Source organism: Catharus ustulatus, chromosome 2 (assembly GCF_009819885.2).
Source record: "Catharus ustulatus isolate bCatUst1 chromosome 2, bCatUst1.pri.v2, whole genome shotgun sequence".
Classification (NCBI taxonomy): Eukaryota; Metazoa; Chordata; class Aves; order Passeriformes; family Turdidae; genus Catharus; species Catharus ustulatus.
In genome coordinates, this window is record NC_046222.1 from 69,470,735 (window position 1) to 69,477,522 (window position 6,788).

Sequence of the window (6,788 nt, forward strand, 5' to 3'; positions counted from 1 at the left end):
ATATTGCACACTTCAGTGACATTATTAGTAGTAGTTGATAATTAGGTTCTTTAATATATTAATTTTTTTCCTGATAATCAATCTTCACATCTAAGAAATATTTAAGAATATAAATATAGCATGTGTTTAATTTTAAAAAACCTCTTTGCTCTCAGTATACTATATTTTGAAATCTTTGATCTGCTGAATTTTCTCTTGTTCATAGCTATTCTTTCAAATTCAATAAGATTATTTAAATTACTAATTACCAAATACATACAAATTAAGAGAATATGGCAAATTTCAAGAATAATTTATTTAATCTTGTATGACATTTAAATTGTTCTTATCACAGTGATTCTCTACTATTCATGGTATCATTGAGGCAGCAACAGATCAGAGATTATGTCTTGTAGTATATTCCTATAAAAGACCTTGCAAAAGGTCATATCTTCTGGAGAAGTTAGTAAAAATGAGATTTTTATGTATTTCTAGCAAATACCTATCAGCTTGAATGACATAGAAGGAATTACTTGTGTGATGATGAGTAGTAAATTATTTCTCTTAAAATTAGACCTTTTCTGTTGGGGCCGAGGGGAAGAAGATGGAGATTACTGGATTGGGTGATTTCATAGTACAGATAAAATAGGTGTTGGGAAAACAAGAAAACTGACCAGTCCAACAAGTATGTTCATCTGGAAAAACAGGTCTGTTATTGCAACTACTGAGTCTACCCAATCACAGAATCTCATGGTTGAGATTGGAAGGGAGCTCTGATAGAAATCATCTGGTCCAACTCCTACTCATGTAGAGAAACCCAGAGCCAGTTCCCCAGGACCATTTTTCAGTATCTCCAAGGAGAATATTCCACAATTTCCCTCTAGGAAACCTGTGCTAGTACTCAATGACCTTCAAAGTGAAAAAGTGTTTTCTGGTGCTCAGATAAGAACTTTTTTCAACCCACTTTCCACCATCCCTTCAGATATTTAGATTCATTAGTAAGTTCTTTCCCTGACCATCTCCCATTTTATCTCCTCATCATCTTCATAGTTCTTCATTGTTCTCTCCCAGGTATGTCCAGGAGTCCAAAACAAGACCGTCTTCCAGGTATGACATCACTACTGCCGACTTGAAGGAAGGATTCACCTCCTTGGACCCACTGGCAATGCTTCTCATAATGCAGCCCAGGCTGCCATCAGACTTTGCTGCCAGAACACGCTGCTGGCTCAGGTTCAGCTTGGACTACAGGTAGTTTTCTGCCAAGCTGCTTTCCAGCTGTGTAGCTCTCAGCATACACTGGTGCCAGGGATGGTTCCTTCCCATGTGGCAGGGCTTTGCACTTCTCATTGTTGACCTTTGTGAGGTTCCAGCCAGTCTGTTTTTCCAGTCTGTGGAGGTCTGCTCCCAGGTTTGTGTCATCTGCAAACTTGCTGAGGGTACACTCGGTCCGAGTTTATTAGTGCATATCTAGAAAAAGAGCAGCAGCATGGGGGAGGTCTGAATCTAACCTACCTTTTAAAATTCTAATGATAAAGAGGCTCAGCAAGTTTAAAATATCACAGAGGAAAAAAAACCAACTATCAGCAGAAAGCCGGTTGAACTGTTGGTAGAAAAGCATCACTTAATCAAATAAGTTATTTCAAAAAATTAAGCAGACCAGAACAGAAGCTTAAAAGCTAACACTGACAAAGTAGCAATCAATGTTATCAGCAAACATTAAATTGCTTTCCAAAACAAAATTCACTTAGAAGTTCACTTCACAGGAAAGGGCTACCTCACCATAATATAGCAAGACAGATGTATCCATCAGCAAAAATGCTGAACCCCAGGACAACAATTTCAAGAGTAAGACATTTTATTTTGATAAAAACTCCTGCCATTGCTTTTGTGCTAAAGATTGTATTCAAAGTCAAATGGTTTGGTACTAACAATGGCATTTTTTAATAATGTAAGGGCAGTCTTAAGGAAGAGAACTTTCCTCAATATATGAGATGCAGGTGCAAAAAATAACTAGTTTATTGTTTAACTTTCAATGGGCTGTCTATTTAATAAATATTTTGATTATTATTTTCTTAGATTTTCCACAACTCGTTGCTCAGAAATACAGGGAAAAGTGCAGAACTGAGTAGTTTAAATCTCAGTCTGAAGCAGGCTCAACTATACTTATTCCATTCCTGATAGATTACTTTCTTACCTTTCTAAACTCCAAATAGGTTTCCCTACACAAATCCCAATTTCATATATACTTTATATCAAATAATAAACTTCTAATTATTTTATTATTATTTACATCTAATCATTTTTTTTTCTTCTGATTTTCTTTTTACTCTTTTCAGTGGTGAAACTGGGAAAAGACTATTTATATTTTCCTCAAATATTGAAAGCTGAGGAAAAGTACTCATCTGGGCAAGAGGAAAAAATAATAATTTTCTTTTGATTGCTATTGCAGCAAGGTGGAAACTACCAAGGTACTAATAATGTGGTGACATAGCATAGCTAACAGGGTGCCTCATCAAGCAACAACTAGTTCAACAGTGGTAGAATCAACTGTAGTGAGAAATAAAAAGCATCTACAATGATTATATAATTCATCCTTTCTTGCTTCATCACAGTGACTTCATTTGCAGTTAGAGAGCTTGATTCCTATTTTTGGATTATTTTTTCTTTCAAGTAATTTAAACTGATTATGTACCTTAAAGCATTAAGTCAGCTATGAGAGAAACACCTGCAATGAGAGGCTTAGATTTTAGTGAAGTTTTCCTTGCTTTTATGGGATTTTTTTTGTGTTTCTTTTCGTTTTGGGTGAATTTTTTTTTTTTGGCTGATTGATTGGGTTTTGGGTGGGTTTTTTGTTGTTGTTTTTTGCTTGGTTGGTTTTTTGTTGTTGTTATTGGTTTGGGTTTTTAAAAAATCTTTTACAAGAGTATGAGTAACCATTTCCCAGTTAAGAAATAAACTTTACTCCTCCTTTATGTGTTTTACTTTTATGCTGAGTAGCTTATATCAGATAAGGGGAGTCATTTTGATCTGATGCAAATCACAACTAGGAGTGAGATTATGGCTTCATGTAGGTCACCTGGCTTTTTTTGTACATAAATTATTCAAGAGTCCATACAGAATAAATATGGCTTGAAGTTTCACAAATTGTGAAGAAGGAGATAGTGTTCATGAACTTTATTTGATGTAGCTTCAGAACATTATTTTCATGATTCTTCCATAAAATCTAAGAAAATATATTCAGAGTAAATACTTAAGGTAGAAGGCCAGTTCATATATGCAAAAAAATTATATACAATTATGAATGCATATATAATTTTGACTATATAAAAATAATGAATCTGAAATCATGGAGAAGATATTCAGCACAAAACAGATTTTTGATGCATGTCATATGTTCATAAGCTGCACTAGGGATTTCTATTCAGAGAGGATTTCAGATCTCAAAATCACCCTGTCAGAAAAACTAGCAAGAAAATGGGAAAGCTGACCTTGTAACAGGAAAATATACTACTGCCATTTAACCCAACTCGTAAAGAGGCAGTTTGAAGACACATAGAAGGGGATGCAAAGCAAAGGTCAGCATTTGTGGCAAATGTAATAAAGACTGGGACTGGATTGAAGAAATTCATTGCACACAACACTTAAAAGCCAATAAAGAGTGACTGATGGGTGTAGCAGAGGAAGGAGTGGCATGACATAAAGAAGATCCTGACCTGATAACACCAAGGAAGAGGACAAAGATCTGAGAAACAAGAACTTCAACCTTATGAAATATTATTTACCTGTACTTTCACTTATTTTCATCTGTAGAGTGCATTTGGTACGTTCTAAGAGGCAACATCCTTTACATGACTGGCTAATCCATTTTTTGTGCCTACAAGTGTAAGAGTGCATTGGAGTAAATACTTACCTTCTCTGTGCCCTCCGCCTTGTCTTATTCTTTTGGGACTCAGCTGGTAGATGAAAACTGGAAGTATTCCTTTTATCAGCCAGCCTGACCAGGAAATGACAGCAGCATCAGAAGTGGAAATCAAGCACATGCACATACATACAATGGAGACTATGCAGATAAGGAGAAAATGAGATTACATTTTACTGATTTGACACTTAATGATATTTTAAAGTATTTGGATACTAAAAAGGCAAATTTAACTGACACTTCATTAAACAGAGTGGAATTCAGTCGGTTTAAATTGTATACAGTCTTGACAAAATTATAATTACAGTAATTTCATGAATACAAGCTGCACGGAGTATAAGCCCCATTTCTGGTGTGTTGGCAATGTTGATGTCTTTGTCAATAAAAAAACCGCACCCAAATATTAGCCGCACTTTCGTTCACGGCGAACTTTCACAAAGCCGTCATTTAGTAACACAATTGTGGGATCGCCAGGGCTTACTGGCTTACTGCTGACCTTGGAAACATTATTTCCAAGTGAAAAAAGACACAGACAATAGCCGTGGCAGCGTACCCTTTATTTACAAGCCAAAAAAGACACGAACAATAGTGTGGTCATTTTGCGAGTATTCCCAACAGATTCGCGTTGCCTTTAAACAACAGCTCAGCCGCGTGGGCACGGCCCGGCCTGGCCCCTCCTCTCCCCTCCTTTCCCCTGATCCGCATGAGAACAGCCCAACCCAGCCCGGCCCGGCCCGGCCCGGCCCCTCCCCTGATCCACACGAGCACGGCCAGCCGTGCAGCCGCACAAGACTGAAAACACTTTAAAAAGTACAGAGAAATATCACACACTTTTATCAAACTGCCGAGGGAACGCGCCGAGGGAGCTCATCCCGATAACACCCCCCGCCCTGCCAGTAACACCACCATCCACAGGCAGGCAATAAGCTGTTCTCTGATTGGTTCATCGTCTGAACAACGGGAAACCATGGATTTCAAACCATTTATGCTCGGGACAGGACCGGCACGGTACCAGGTAAGGGCAGATATCACATTTTTGTTAATAAATTAGCCGCCCCAGAGTACTAGCCACACTTCCGGGTTTCCACCAAAATTTTGGTCAAAACAGTGCGGCTTGTGTTTGTGAAATTACTGTACGTATCTTAAGGACAATCCACCACACAGAAAAAATATATTATTTCCTTTTCCATTCAAACTCCTTATATAACGCATCTCTTAAGACTACAGAAAAGCAGTGGATGTGGTGAGTGCTTCCATTTAGTTTCCTTACTTCTTTGCTGTTAATATCATTACAATAAAGTAAAATTATTTCAGAACCATCTAGGAAAAAAAAAGTATCTGCTGTACACTCTAAATTCTGAGTAGAGGCAAACCTAACCCATATTTTCTACATTTCTGAAGACTTTCCTATTAATGATAATAAATTATCTGATCAGAGGAATCACAAACCAGCAAGGATTTATAGCACTTCTTCTGAGATACCACAGATATTTTTTGTTAGAATATCACTATTACCTCCCTCTGACATGGGTAAAAATGAAACCCCAAAATGCCAGCCCAGAACTAGGAAGAGGAAACAATGACCAAGGCTGGGACCTCCTGACAAAATACAGCAAGGTGCTTCATCACTCCTTGATGAACCTTTCTAAACTCCAGCTCAGCTTTCACACATAAGCATAGACCATATTCTGGCTTCTCTACAAGCGAATGATTTTGTCACTAGAGATAGGATATTTATGAAATCACTTCATCTTGAACTAAATGAAACATAAGAGAGTTCCCAGTGTTCTCCTTTCTTGAATGACTGCTTTAGCTGTCAAATTATTATGTAAAAATGAAAACAGATTTATTTTTAATTTTAATCTGTCATAGCTCACTTTAACAGAGACCTAGAATTATGTCAGAATATGTACCTATCTATCCCAATACTCCACTTTTTTTCCATGTAAGGAGAAACACTGGCAACTGTTCCAACAGTTCCCAAATTCACTAAGGTAATACCGTCTGAATTTAGAAATTTATGAATAGCCAGTCCTGGAAACCACATCTAAAAACTTAGAAAATTCAGTGCTAAGGGAAGATGTGCTATCAGTTTCATCAGTTAAAAACAAGTTATATAAGGCCATAAACAATTTATTCAGTTCTTGTTTTAGAATAATAAGAAGTGAAAAAGTCCACTTAACTTGTAGCAAAAAGAACATGCACAACACTTGTTTAGAACAGGTGGGAAGCTAAGCTAGCAATAAGAAATAGTGCTGCTGAAGGAATATCTCAGGGATGAGGAACAGCAGTTTGTGCTGTGCTAAGCAAACTGATCTTTCAACAGCAGCAGTAATAACTAACCTCAATATCTCAACGGGAAGAACAAAATATATTCGTGTAGACACAACTCACGCTCCTCTCATTTGGCTCAGGAGTACTCTGACACCTTCTGCTTTAGTTACAGTAGCAGACAGCACCTTATCTTCATGACAGAAAAATTCAGATTTGCCTGCTTGGTTGCAAGGCCTTGAATCAGTGCTGCTGATAAACTAAAGTTAAAAAACCTACCAGAGATCTACTTACAGATTAAATAATACTTACAGCTTCAAAATAAGGAAATTTTGTTTAAATTACCTATTTCTTTTTAAGATCAGAAATGCAGACACTTCTACCTCCAGGCCAGAAAAGAGAATTATATCTGATTCATGTATCTGAAGTAACTGGGACTCTGAAGACTTGATTGTGTTCTTAAAAAACAAAGTATCTGCTTCCATGGCTATTGGTCTCTGTTATAGGAACTTCCCAAACCTAACGCACAAATGGCCCATTTAAAGTGGAATTCAGGAATGGGGATAGCTTTCTGATCCATAAGCACAGAAGTACAATTACTACCTATGTGAGACACTTT

At 37.1% G+C, this 6,788-nt stretch overlaps 1 long non-coding RNA gene across 1 annotated transcript; it reads right to left on the reverse strand.

The window, feature by feature from the left end:
* Positions 1-1,383: 1,383 nt before the first annotated feature.
* Positions 1,384-6,583, reverse strand: LOC116992073. Its single transcript, XR_004416999.1, has 3 exons — positions 6,515-6,583; positions 3,890-3,973; positions 1,384-1,446 (listed from the first exon to the last, which is right to left on the reverse strand). It is a non-coding gene; the product is annotated as an uncharacterized LOC116992073 (long non-coding RNA).
* Positions 6,584-6,788: the final 205 nt, after the last annotated feature.